The sequence below is a fragment of the Antennarius striatus genome, chromosome 23 (assembly GCF_040054535.1).
Source record: "Antennarius striatus isolate MH-2024 chromosome 23, ASM4005453v1, whole genome shotgun sequence".
NCBI lineage: Eukaryota > Metazoa > Chordata > Actinopteri > Lophiiformes > Antennariidae > Antennarius > Antennarius striatus.
The window spans coordinates 6891629-6904560 of NC_090798.1; the positions used below are offsets into that span (position 1 = coordinate 6891629).

The window sequence follows — 12932 nt, forward strand, 5'->3', positions numbered from 1 at the left end:
AAATGACGCAACAGTACTAAATGACAAGAGTCAGAAAATCCCACAATGGAGGTCAATACACTGCAGTATTTGTTCCATACTGCTTCATTTTGTGCTTATGCTTTAATATCGAGAGTGTAAATGTTACATTTCTCTGCTACATGGTTGCTAGGATACCTAGTCTGGGCACGTGCAGAGCCTGGACTGGCCTGACCTTTGACCCCACAGAGGATGACTCCCACAACACTTCTGTCTCTGTGTGTGAGAGAGAGAAAGAGAGAAAGAGAGAGAGAGAGAGAGAGAGAACGAGAGAGAGAGAGAGAACGAGAGAGAGAGAACGAGAGAGAGAGAGAGAGAGAGAGAGAGAGAGAGAACGAGAGAGAGAGAGAGAGAGAACGAGAGAGAGAGAGAGAGAGAACGAGAGAGAGAGAGAGAGAGAGAGAGAGAGAGAGAGAGAACTTATTAGAGACACTGACCATGTGAGATTTTGTCAGCAGGAGAGGGATGATGGATGTTACACTTTCACAAGACTCTACTCACTTTACTGAGCATCATGTGCAGGTAATTTATTTTTGTCATTTCCTCCCATCATCAACCATGAGTGCAATAAATACAAAGCTCCACTTCCAAAGCATCCGGCTAACCTCCAGGTGTACAATGTTTGGTAAGGTTTTAGGTGAAGCAAGTTGAAACTTTTAAAAATATGAAGCAATTTATGTGATTTTTCGTATTTTGTAGTCATCTGCATTGATATTTCTACTAATGGCTTTAGTTTGCATTGATCCTGGTACATGACAAATTCCATTCAGGGTCTCCATCCTCATTAATCTTGAATTTATGAACATGTATGAATATAAAAAAAGTCTGTCTCTCTATATTTAAATAGTTTTAATTCAAAAGTTGAACTGCTGAGATATCTTTGCACTGAAAACTGTGAATGAACTACATCTGACCTTTCCAGGTCAGATCGTATTGTGGGTTTCTCTGCGGCCGTCACGTAGGATGTGTAATCCACTGATTAAAATCAATGCTAGGACACAATGATGTCTTCAGGAAACAAACAAGAACACACAAAATATACTAACAGCTATAAACAAAACAGATACTGGAAAGGCCATTTTTTCATTGTGCACTCACATGACACTGCATGTGAGTGCATGCAGTGTCATTGCACTTGCTAGCAACAGACAGACTCGGTGGGCAGGCGTCACGCCTTTATTTATTCATCAAGCTTCTGGGAACCAGCAATCAGAGACAAGGTCAATGCATCATTGCACACATGCATGCATGCACGCACACATGCCTTCAGACCACCTATAAACCAACCACAGCTACGGTAAATACTTTTCTAGTCTCCCTCAGCCAACATATATACTGTAATGATTCCTGTTAAAATGGTACAACAGCATGCGCACACACACACACACACACACACAGACACACACAGACACACACACACACACACACACACACACAGTTCAGAGACTTGTTGGCTGACTGGGCTGAGTCTGAGCCCAGAAAGCACACAGATCCCATTAAACACTGCTGGATCTGCAACACACACCCTATTAAATGCTTCGGATCAGCTGAGTCAGCACAGAAACAGAGAAAAGACTGGAGTTTTAGATAAACAATGTAACCAGGAAACGCACAACACACAAGTACATAAGCATGTATTGGATTACAGCACATAGAGGGACAAAGAACACCTACCAATACAAAAGAAGACACACCAGCTTGGGGAATACAAGCACACACATGTGCTATTGGGCATCTGGCTCCTCTTATACACACAAAACCAGGAGTGACTGTGGCATTGTGTGTCTAGTTCGTCATTTGGTCAGTGCTTTGATAGCTGGTGAGTAAGGGCGGCTCGCCACCGGCCCAGACAGGAGGAAGAGGAGGGGGCCGCTTACAGATACGCAAACCACATGCAGCTGTTCAGAGAAAGAGAAAAAAAAGCAAAAAAAAAGCACCCAAACACCATAGTAACAGAGGTAAACAAAAACGTTGGTTACTCAGGCAGTAGACGAGAGCTTGAGCCTTCTTCACCAGCACGTGCATCTCAGTGGAAATCCTTAAATTGTGTGTGTTTGGCTTGGAGTGACTTGTGAGTCATTGAGAGGGTTGTGGGTCTGACTGTGGGGTAAAAATAGCCCTGTGTGTGTAAAACGTGCTTAGAGAATGATGATGAAACAACTGGCTGTACCAGCTGCTCTCACTCACGCTCACACACACACACACACGCTCATACACACACACGCTCACACACACACACACAGTTTTGAATGCATTCAGATCCATAAAGTAATTGCTGCAATATTGCACACATATTGTTACTGGGCTGTGACTGCTCTAGTCTCTTTGATGTGCATTTGTGAGAGTTGGGGCGTCACTTGGTCTAATCTTGTTGCCCCCCACTATCTGTAGGACCCTCCTCTGCTCAGCTCATCAGATCAGAGAAAGAAGGGGGGGAACAAAGAGATGAAGGGAGGGCAAGTGACCTGAGTGTTTGAAGTTCGGAGCTGAAGAAAAATGCCAAACATTGAATTAAAAAGATCTCACACACACACACACGCGTACACGTACATGTGCACGCACGCGCGCGCACACACACACACACACACACACACACACACACACACACACACACACACACACATAAAGACCTGAGTGACGAATGTTGATTAGACGAAGTAAAATCCAATAGATACACAGACAAATCAAAAGTTTAAAAGTTTGAGTGTGATGATAAAATACATGTAACACTCTTTATAGTGTTACATACAAAACAAAATTGCCAAAAAATGCAGAATGTCAGTCACCACTACTTCTAACAGTAAAGTCTTGAGGTTGGTGAATCTAGAATGTTTAGTTTGTAGACAAAAATAAATTTTAAAAAAAAGATACAGACTGACCACTATAAAAAGGATAAAATTGATTAACAAAAGGCAACCCTGAAGTATCTCTGTGAAAAAAACTCCCAAAACTGATCCTGAGCCAGCACTGACTTATTATTTCTTATCAGCACAAGAAAAACAAGCCCTCATATGGAGATAGATATCAGATCAGTTTATTGTCAACATCCATCACAATTTCTGGAGCAGCTTCTGGTTTGAATTCCATTGACTCTGCTTCGTGTAACTGTCCGTAGAGGCTCCTTGCAGTATTTCTCTTACTATACGTTGGTTCACAGCCAGGCTCTTTAATTTTCAAATTAAAACCATTTATATGATCTGAGTGAACTTCTCATTTATTTATATTTGTCTGTTGTTGAGGAGAACTATCACAAATGGAGCTAAATTGTGTTTCTACACAGAAGCCTGATGTGAGGTCATTTAGGGACTACAGTTTGAGGGTTAGAAGGGTGAGGGTCAACAGTTGGGGTGAAAAGGTTCATACACATTTTTTCGCTTCTCATCCTGGCATCTGTGTTTCGCACCAACAAGAGGAGCGAATGGAAAAGGTTTTCATGTCAGAGACATTGTTTGATGTCACTGCATCCGTAGAACTTCTACTTTTTCATCTGCTTTAGCTTTATCTTATTTCACCCCTGTGGAAAATTAGAATTAGTTCACACAATCATATCAAGTTGCTTTCCTGCTCATCCGCAGTGTTGAATGCCTTTCTAAAAATCATGTGGATTCAGGGAGTTGAACAGAGTCACTAGTGCAGCAAATTGTAGTTTTTGATTGAAATGAACATCACGCTGAAAAACAGCCACTCAAAGCTGTAAAACCTGCTACTGACATACTTTGTGTTTTCCATTTGAGGCATTGCATGTAATTCTACACAGAAAAAATAGAAAACATCAGCTTGCTTCAACATATATCACTGTATGCAGTGGACATACTTGTTTGACAGTAGTTACAATATAATCAAAGGCATGCCTTCTCTGAAGTCAGATATAGATCATTTAAAATTCAGACATAACTGAAGCAGAACATGATGGCAGATGCTAAAATACAAAAACATTTTATTTTTAAGTGGAAAAACTCAAGATTGTCGTGTGAGTTAAGCACTGGTTGTGCCTTTGTACTCTAAGCTTTACACCCTCAGCCTGTGTGTGTGTGTGTGTGTGTGTGTGTGTGTGTGTGTGTGTGTGTGTGTGTGTGTGTGTGTGTGTGTGTGTGTGTGTGTGTGTGTGTGTGTGTGTGTACTGATCTTTAATATGAGGTGTGAAGTTAGCAGTCTGGAGTCATAATGAGACTGGCAGGTGACAGACAGAGAGGCAATTAGAAAGTTAGGGGTGAGAAGAAAACACAGATACAGAGAATACTGACAATAAAAACCAAAATAAATCCTCTTCTCCTTTCGGCTTTTCCCTTCAGGGGTCGCCACAGCGAATCAATTGCCTCCATCTAACCCTGTCTTCTGCATCCTCTTCTCTCACACCAACTACCTTCATGTCCTCTTTCACAACATCAATAAACCTCCTCTTTGGTCTTCCTCTATGCCTCCTGCCTGGCAGTTCAAAACTCAGCATCCTTCTACCAACATATTCACTATCTCTCCTCTGGACATGCCCAAACCATCTCAGTCTGGCCTCTTTGACTTTATCTCCAAAACCTCTAACATGTGCTGTCCCTCTGATGTACTCATTCCTGATCTTATCCCTCCTGGTCACTCCAAAAGAGAACCTCAGCATCTTCATCTCTGCTATCTCCAGCTCAGTCTCTTGTCTTTTCCTCTCACCAAACAACATTGCTGTTGTCTCACCACAGTTTTGTACCCCTTTCATTTCATTTTAGCTGAAACTGTTCTATCACACGTCACACTTGACACTTTTCTCCATGGTCTTTTCCATCCTGCCTGTACATGCTTTTTCACCTCTTTGCCACACTCTCCTTTGCTCTGGACTGTTGACCTTAAGTACTTAAAATCCTCCACCTTCTTGATCTCTTCTCCCTCAAACATCATAGTCTATGGAGATTCCTGTCTAACCTCGTATATCAGCCTGTCCATCAACATTTCGAAGAAGGGGCCCAGAGCTGATCCCTGATGCAGTCCTATCTCCACCTTGAACTCCTCTGTCACACCTACAGCACACCTCACCACTATCTTACAGTCCTCATACATGTCCTGCACCGCTCTCACATACTTCTCTGCCACTCCAGACCTCCTTATATAATACCACAGTTCCCCTCAGGGCACACTGTCATAAGCTTTCCCCAGTTCTACGAAACACAATACAGCTTGCTCTAGCCTTCTCTGTGCTTCTCTATCAACATCCTCAAAGCAAATACTGTATCTGTAGTACTCTTCGGTATGAAACCATACTGCTCCTCACAAATGCTCACTTCTGTTCTTAGTCTAGCTTCAACTACTCTTTCCCATTACTTCATTGTACGGCTCATCAGCTTTATTTCTCTGTAGTTACCACAACTCTACACATCTCCCTTGCTCTTAAAAATGGGCGCCAGCACACTTCTCCATTACTCAGGCATCTTCTCATTATCTGACATCCTGTTGAACAACCTAGTCAGAAACTCTACTGCCACCTCTCCTAGACACTTCCATACCTCCACAGGTGTATCATCAGGACAGAGTGCCTTTCCACGCTTCATCCTCTTCAATGCCCTCCTTACTTCCTCCTGACTAATCTATGCTACTTCCTGGTCCACAACAGCCACATCTTGTGGTCTTTGTTTTCTCTCATTTTCCTTGTTCATCAACTCTTCAAAGTACTCTTTCCCTCTTCCCATCACACTACTGTCCCCTGTCCATACACTTACATCCCATCCTTAATCACCCTAACCTGCTGCACGTCCTTCCAATCTCTATCTCTGTCTTACCAACATGTATAGATCAGTTTCTCCCTCCTTACTGTCCAACCTAGCATACGTATCATCATAAGCCCCTTGTTTGGCCTTTGCTACCTCTACTTTCACCTAACGCTGCATCTCCATGTACTCCTGTATACTCTCCTCAGTCCTGTCATGTCCATTGAAGTCTTCACCAAAGACAACTCTCTCACTTCTAGGTCTGCCCTGCATCACCTCATCAAAGTCCAACCAGAATTTCTCCTTCTCCTCCAGCTCACATCCTACCTGTGGAGCATACCCACTAACAACATTGAAAATCACACCTTCGATTCTATCTGCAGACTCATCACTCTATCTGACACTCTTTTTACCTACAGGACATTCCTGACAAACTCCTCCCTTCAAGATAACACCTACTCCATTTATCTTCCTAATTACACCATGATAGAACAACTTCAACCCTGATCCTCAACTTCTAACCTTGCTACTTTTTCCACCTGGTCACAGTATGTCTACCTTCCTCCTTTGCATCATGTCAACCAACTCTCTACCTTTTCCTGTCATAGTTCCAACATTCAGCGTCCTATACTCCTCTATTATATAATATAATCCTATACTCATGGCATTCATCTTCACTCTCCTCCTATGAATACACTTTTTTCTCCTCTCCTTTTTCGACCAACAGTAGTCCAATTTCCACCGGCACCCTGTAGGTTAACAGCACCGATGGCGGTCGTTAACCCAGGCTCGACCGCTCGGCATGGAAGTCATAGATCTGATTCGTATGTTCGATTTGGCAAAAGTTTTACATCAGATGCTTTTCCTGACAAAACCCTCTGTATTTATCCAGGCACAAGAAGACACTAGCTTGTGCCGTCTTGCAGCTAAATTAATAAAAACCAAAACAAAGGTTGAAAAAAAAGCTTCCACATCGAAAGAAGACAAGAGAAAGAAAGTCGATGAGCAGAAACACTGACTGTCGAAAATGAGTTAAGGAAGAGAGAGACAGAAGCACTCACCTCCCAATACAGTGTTGGAGTCTAAGTTAGCAGCAGCACCGTGGGTGGTTGTGGAGAATGGATACACACACAAACAGATGCATGTTAGCTGGTTTGGAACTTGGTGGCTAACACTACCCTTTAATGGTTAGGCAGCTGGTTTAATGTGGAGCCCACACGCAGCGCCACGATGAGTGTCACACACACACACACACACACACACACACACACACACACACACACACACACACACACACACACACACACACAAGCTCTGCAGAGTTGGAGTGTTTGTGTTTTTACATGGGAAAACTGCAATAGTGCATCCGTTTGTGGGTCCAAGCAGGTTTTAAGAGTTGGCTGATATCTGTGTGTGTTTGGTTGTCTGGTTATGCAAGTTGGGGGTCAAAGTGTGCCTTCCTTTTGAATAAATCAGTAAGCACTGATGGTGCAAAAATAAATGACTAAACATCGTTAGACAAACGTATGATAAACAGAATTAAAGGAAAACTAATCCAAAACAATAAAAGTCAGACAGGTTGCTAATACAAAAAAAAAAAAAAATGGACACAGTGACCTCTAATGATTGAGAGGAAAGAAAGTGTATAGAGAAAGGAGGGGACGAAGGAGAGATAAACAGAGTGCTGAGTGCCTGGCTGTAACCCAGCTTTGTCTTCAGTCTCAGGGGAGGGACGCTGGCAGAGGCAGCCAGACCCTCCTGGCGCGCAGCCATGCCCCATACTGCGCCATTCTGTCCAGGAAAAGGCTCGACCTGAGAGGGACAGGCGACTTGAGGGTAGGTGGGGACACACACACAAAATGCAGGCCTCCCCATGGCACTACAACAGGCCCAGGGGACCCATTGTCCTCAAACACTTGTCACATCTGGTACCACCAAGCCTGGTGAGGACATGTTCGCCTGTCTGTGGTCCAACCTGAGCGAAAGTGGCATGGACACAGGAGCCGTTTTTGGCTCCATACAGTAATTTCATGATTGAAATCTTTGAATTGAGGGTGACTGCTGGCAACTAAGTTAATTAAATCCAAACCAACTGTTATGTTATTGCCTTAAAGTGTTGCATGTAAGCACTCCCCCTCATATTTCCACAAAATCCACAGAAGTTGTCTGACTGTATATACACAACCAAACAACCAGCACTGATCACATAATTTCCTCTACCTCTAAGTAAAGCTGCAAATAGTGTGAGAGGTGTGCACGCCCAGGAGTCCACTGGGGTGAGGCACTCACACCCAGGGGTCCACTGGGGTGTGTGACAGCGATTGCCTCACTAACCAAAAACACATATATACTGTATATTTATCTTGCTTTATGCTAGAAATATTAATGAAACTATGACTCAACAATAGAGAAGCTGGTCCAGTATTTGGAGATTATTACTCTGAAGCCATGCTGCTGTGGAGGGGGCAGAATGTGCCATTGTATTGAAAAAAGCATGTTTCACAAAAGGACTTCTAGAAGGCAGGATATGTTGTTTCACACCTGTAGGAACTTTTCAGCATTGATGGTGCAAGTTCCCCAGCTAAACTGCACTGGAGAAGGCATTTACAGTACAGCCAAGTTACGATCAATTTCTCCATCCCCGCCTTAAAATGAGACATGAGGCTATAAAGCCATATTAGACATATTATTAATGACTTCCAATGACTTGTAAATACACTTGAAAGCTGTTTGAAGCTGTTTAAATCAATCCACTGATCTTTAAGAAATTTTCTTGATGTTTCGCCTCTCATCCAAGAGGCTTCTTCAGTTCTATTATCACCATGTGATAATAGAACACAATAGAACACATTTTTTTAGCCAACCTTTTCTAATACTGGCTGTCTGAGATTTAAGCTTGTTATCATACTGTAGAAATACATTGATTACAGTACCTGAGTAGTCACAGTATCTGATTAGTCACCCAAGACATTATTGACAAGTTGCACTGTTTATATCTGTACTGGGTATAACTTTATAGGTATAACTTTAGATGCACTTTTTTTCACTGTTTCAATGGCAATGCATTTCAAAAATAATTAGATTTTTATTCCATCTGTTCTCTGCATGTTTTTGTCTCAACAGAAGCCAGAAAATGTGCCTTACTGGGATCAACAACTGCATTTGATTCTGTGAAAAGATCAGTTTCCAGATGAAAGTAAATGGAGAATTTATCCCAGAGCTGCTCTTCAGTGACCACTGATTTATTGTTTGACATGGCTGATCATAACCAACTGAACCCCAGTTTATATAAATATCTTTGTCTTTAGATATTTCAAGCTACACAATGAGCTCTGTCTTTGTTTAAGTTTGTTTAGCTGTTCTTTCTTTGGTTTCTAGATGTCCTTGTTTTACCTACTTTGTCCTTTCCCTGTTTCTAATTCATCTCAAAATCAGTTTGTAGATACATACGGTCAAAACATTGACATCACAAACATGAAATACGAAGAAATAAATTCTGTGTGTCCAGGACACCAGGTGGAAAGGTAGCAAGGTTAGAAGTTTAGGGTTCAAGTTGTTCTATCATGGTGTAATTAGGAAGAGAAATGGAGTAGGAGTATCTTGAACGAGGAGTTTGTCAGGAATGTCCTGCAGGTAAAAGATGATAGAGTGATGAGTCTCAAGCTAGAAATCGAAGGTGTGATGTTCAATGTTGTTAGTGGGTATGCTCCACTGGTAGGATGTGAGCTGGAGGAGAAGGAGAAATTCTGGTTGACTTCGATGAAGTGATGCAGGGCAGACCTAGAAGTGAGAGAGTCGTCTTTGGTGAAGACTTCAATGGACATGTTGGTGCAGGAAATATAGGTGATGAGGAGGTGATGGGCAGGTTTGGTATCCAGGAGAAGAATGCAGAAGGACAGATGGAAGTTGACTTTGCAAAAAGGATGTTAATGACTATAATGAATACTTTCTTCCAGAAGAGGCAGGAACATAGGATGACCTATATGAGTGGAGGTATGAACACACACTTGGACTACATGTTGTGAAGACGGTGTAATCTGAAGGAGATCAGTGACTGCAAAGTAGTGGTAGGCAAGAGTGTAGCAAAACAGCATAGGATGGTGGTGAGTAGGATGACTCTGATGGTGAGGAAGATGAAGAGGACAAAGGCAGAGGACAAAATGGTGGAAGCTGAAAAAGGAAGTGTTGCGTGACTTTTACAAAGGAGTTATAATAAGACAGGCTCTGGGTGGTCAGGAGGTGCTTCCAGATGACTGGACAACTACAGCTAATGTGATCAGGGAGACAGGCGGGATGGGAAGGACGTGCAGCAAGTTAGGGTGATTAAGGATAGGGATGGAAGTGTATGGACAGGTGACAGTAGTGTGATGGGAAGAGGGAAAGAGTACTTTGTTTTCTCTCATTTTCCTTGTTCATCAACTCTTCAAAGACTACAAGATGTGGCTGCTGTGGACCAGGAAGTAGCATAGATTAGTCAGGAGGAAGTAAGGAGGGCGTTGAAGAGGATGAAGAGTGGAAAGGCACTCTGTCCTGATGACATACCTGTGGAGGTAAAGAAGTGTCTAGGAGAGGTGGCAGTAGAGTTTCTGACTAGGTTGTTCAACAGGATGTCAGATAATGAGATGCCGGAGTAATGAAGAAGTGTGCTGGCGCCTATTTTTAATAACAAGGGAGATGTGCAGAGTTGTGGTAACTACAGAGAAATAAAGCTGATGAGCCGTACAATGAAGTAATGGGAAAGTAGTTGAAGCTAGACTACTGTAAGAACAGAAGTGAGCATTTGTGAGGAGCAGTATGGTTTCATACCGAAGAGTACTACAGATGCAGTATGTGCTTTGAGGATGTTGATAGAGAAGCACAGAGAAGGCCAGAGCGAGCTGTATTGTGTTTCGTAGATCTGGAGAAAGCTTATGACAGCGTGCCCTGAGGGGAACTGTGTTATTATATAAGGAGGTCTGGAGTGGCAGAGATGTTAGAGCGGTGCAGGACATATATGAGGACTGTAAGATAGTGGTGAGGTGTGCTGTAGGTGTGACAGAGGAGTTCAAGGTGGAGATGGGACTACATCAGGGATCAACTCTGAGCCCCTTCTTGTTCGCTATGGTGATGGACAGGCTGATAGACGAGGTTAGACAGGAATCTCCATGGACTATGATGTTTGCAGATGACATTGTGATCTGTAGTGAGAGCAGGGAACAGGTGGAGGAGACGCTTGAGAGGCGGAGGTTTGTCCTGGAAAGGAGAGGAATGAAGGTTAGCTGCAATAAGACAGAGTGCATGCATGTGACTGAGATGGACCCAAGTGGAAGAGTGAGGTTATAGGGAGAAGAGATCAAGAAGGTGGAGGATTTTAAGTACTTAGGGTCAACAGTCAAGAGCAATGGAGAGTGTGGAAAAGAGGTGAAGAAGCGTGTATAGGCAGGATGGAAAAGACAGTGTAGAAAAGTCGCAAGTGTGATGGAAGAGTTTCAGCTAAAATGAAATGAAAGGTGTACAAAACTGTGGTGAGACAACAGCAATGTTGTTTGGTCTAGAGGCAGTGTCACTGAGGAAAAGACAGGAGTCAGAGCTGGAGATAGCAGAGATGAAGATCCCGAGGTTCTTTTTGGGTGTGACCAGGATGGATAAGATTAGGAATGAGTACATCAGAGGGACAGCACATGTTAGAGGTCTTGTAAATAAAGTCAAAGAGGCCAGACTGAGATGGTTTGGACATGTCCAGAGGAGAGATAGCGAATTTATTGGTAGAAGGAAGCTGAGTTTTGAACTGCCAGGCAGGAGGCATAGGGGAAGACCAAAGACGAGATTTATGGATGTAGTGAAAGTGGACATGAAGGTAGTTAGTGTGAGAGAAGTGGATGCAGAAGACAGGGTTAGATGGAGACAACTAATTCACTGTGCAACCCCTGAAGGGAAAAGCTGAAAGGAGAAGATGAAGACTAAGAAACAAGATACAATTGAGTTTTAAATTGAGTTTTATGCATTTATTGAAAAGATAAACATATTCAACTGCCATAACGTCATCCCACAACACACGCTCCTTTCAATCCTTCCTTTTCTCTTTTGCTAAATACATTGCTCTCCATTTTCTTTATCTTCTAGTCTTTTTCTTGCACTAGCTCATCCATTTGTGTTGAATATAATTATTGTATGTACATGCGTGTGTGTGTGTGTGTGTGTGTGTGTGTGTGTGTGTGTGTGTGTGTGTGTAGCAGCCTCAGGGCACAGAGATGACTTAACTCCATTTGCCAACTGCCTGGACAAACCAATCAGCCACAAACCTCCCAGCCTCTGCTTCCGGAAGAAGAAAAAGGACAATCGCCACCATGGTGTTGCAGTGGGATTGCATCACTGATGGAAAATGTGCTTTTCAACCACATATTAGTTAGATGTAAACATATTTTGGCACAGAAAGACACTTGCGAGTGTGTCTAAATGTCAATTCGCACATATCCAATGTCTACAAAAATGACCTCTGTGTTGAACGTACAATGACTAAAGCTCGAGTTACTACCAACCCTTCCTCTCTCTATCTCTCTCTGTTGAGGTGTAAGGTTACCGCTGGCTCCAGACAGGGAGGATAATCCTCCCTCTCCTCCTCCCTCACCTCCCTTTCACCTGACTGGAAGGAGGGAGAGAGAGAGGGATGGAGTGTGAGATTGAGAGCAGAGATGAGACCAGGGACAGAATTATGTGGATTGGGAAACTAAATGGGATGGAAGACTAGATTGATATTAGACACAGAGATCATGTGATTCACATAGAAGAAAAAGTGGTGACAAAGAGGGATTGTCTTGTTCACCTGCAAGATCACCATGAGGAGAGTGGACAGGAAGTACACATACTGCACACACACACACACACACCCACACACACACACACACACACACACACACACACACGGAGACATCAGATATTGTGTAGCTATCGCAGTCAATAGACAGAAACCTAAGATGGCAGAAAATGGGGGGCCTGTAAAACCCCTCCCTGCTTGTCTGCCCCTCTCTCAATCAAAGTATGTAAGGGGCCCACGTTCGGGTCATGCACACATACACACAGACACACACACACACACACACACACACCCTGACCCTGCCCTTCCCCCAAATGAGCCCCTTATTGATGAGGTCGCTGACCGAGGGGTCATATCAGAGCGATGCAAAAAGGGATTTAAAAGTATTGGAAGGGACAACAGAGGGAACCCATTGTAGAGTGAGATTCTGTAAAAAA

General features: G+C 43.1%; 1 long non-coding RNA gene across 1 annotated transcript; it reads left to right on the top strand.

Annotated features, from left to right (window-relative positions):
* The first annotated feature begins 481 nt into the window (after positions 1-481).
* On the top strand, positions 482-12510 carry LOC137590782 (uncharacterized). Its single transcript, XR_011034486.1, has 4 exons — positions 482-540; positions 7422-7538; positions 8826-8898; positions 11915-12510. It is a non-coding gene; the product is annotated as an uncharacterized lncRNA (long non-coding RNA).
* The last annotated feature ends 422 nt before the right edge of the window (positions 12511-12932 follow it).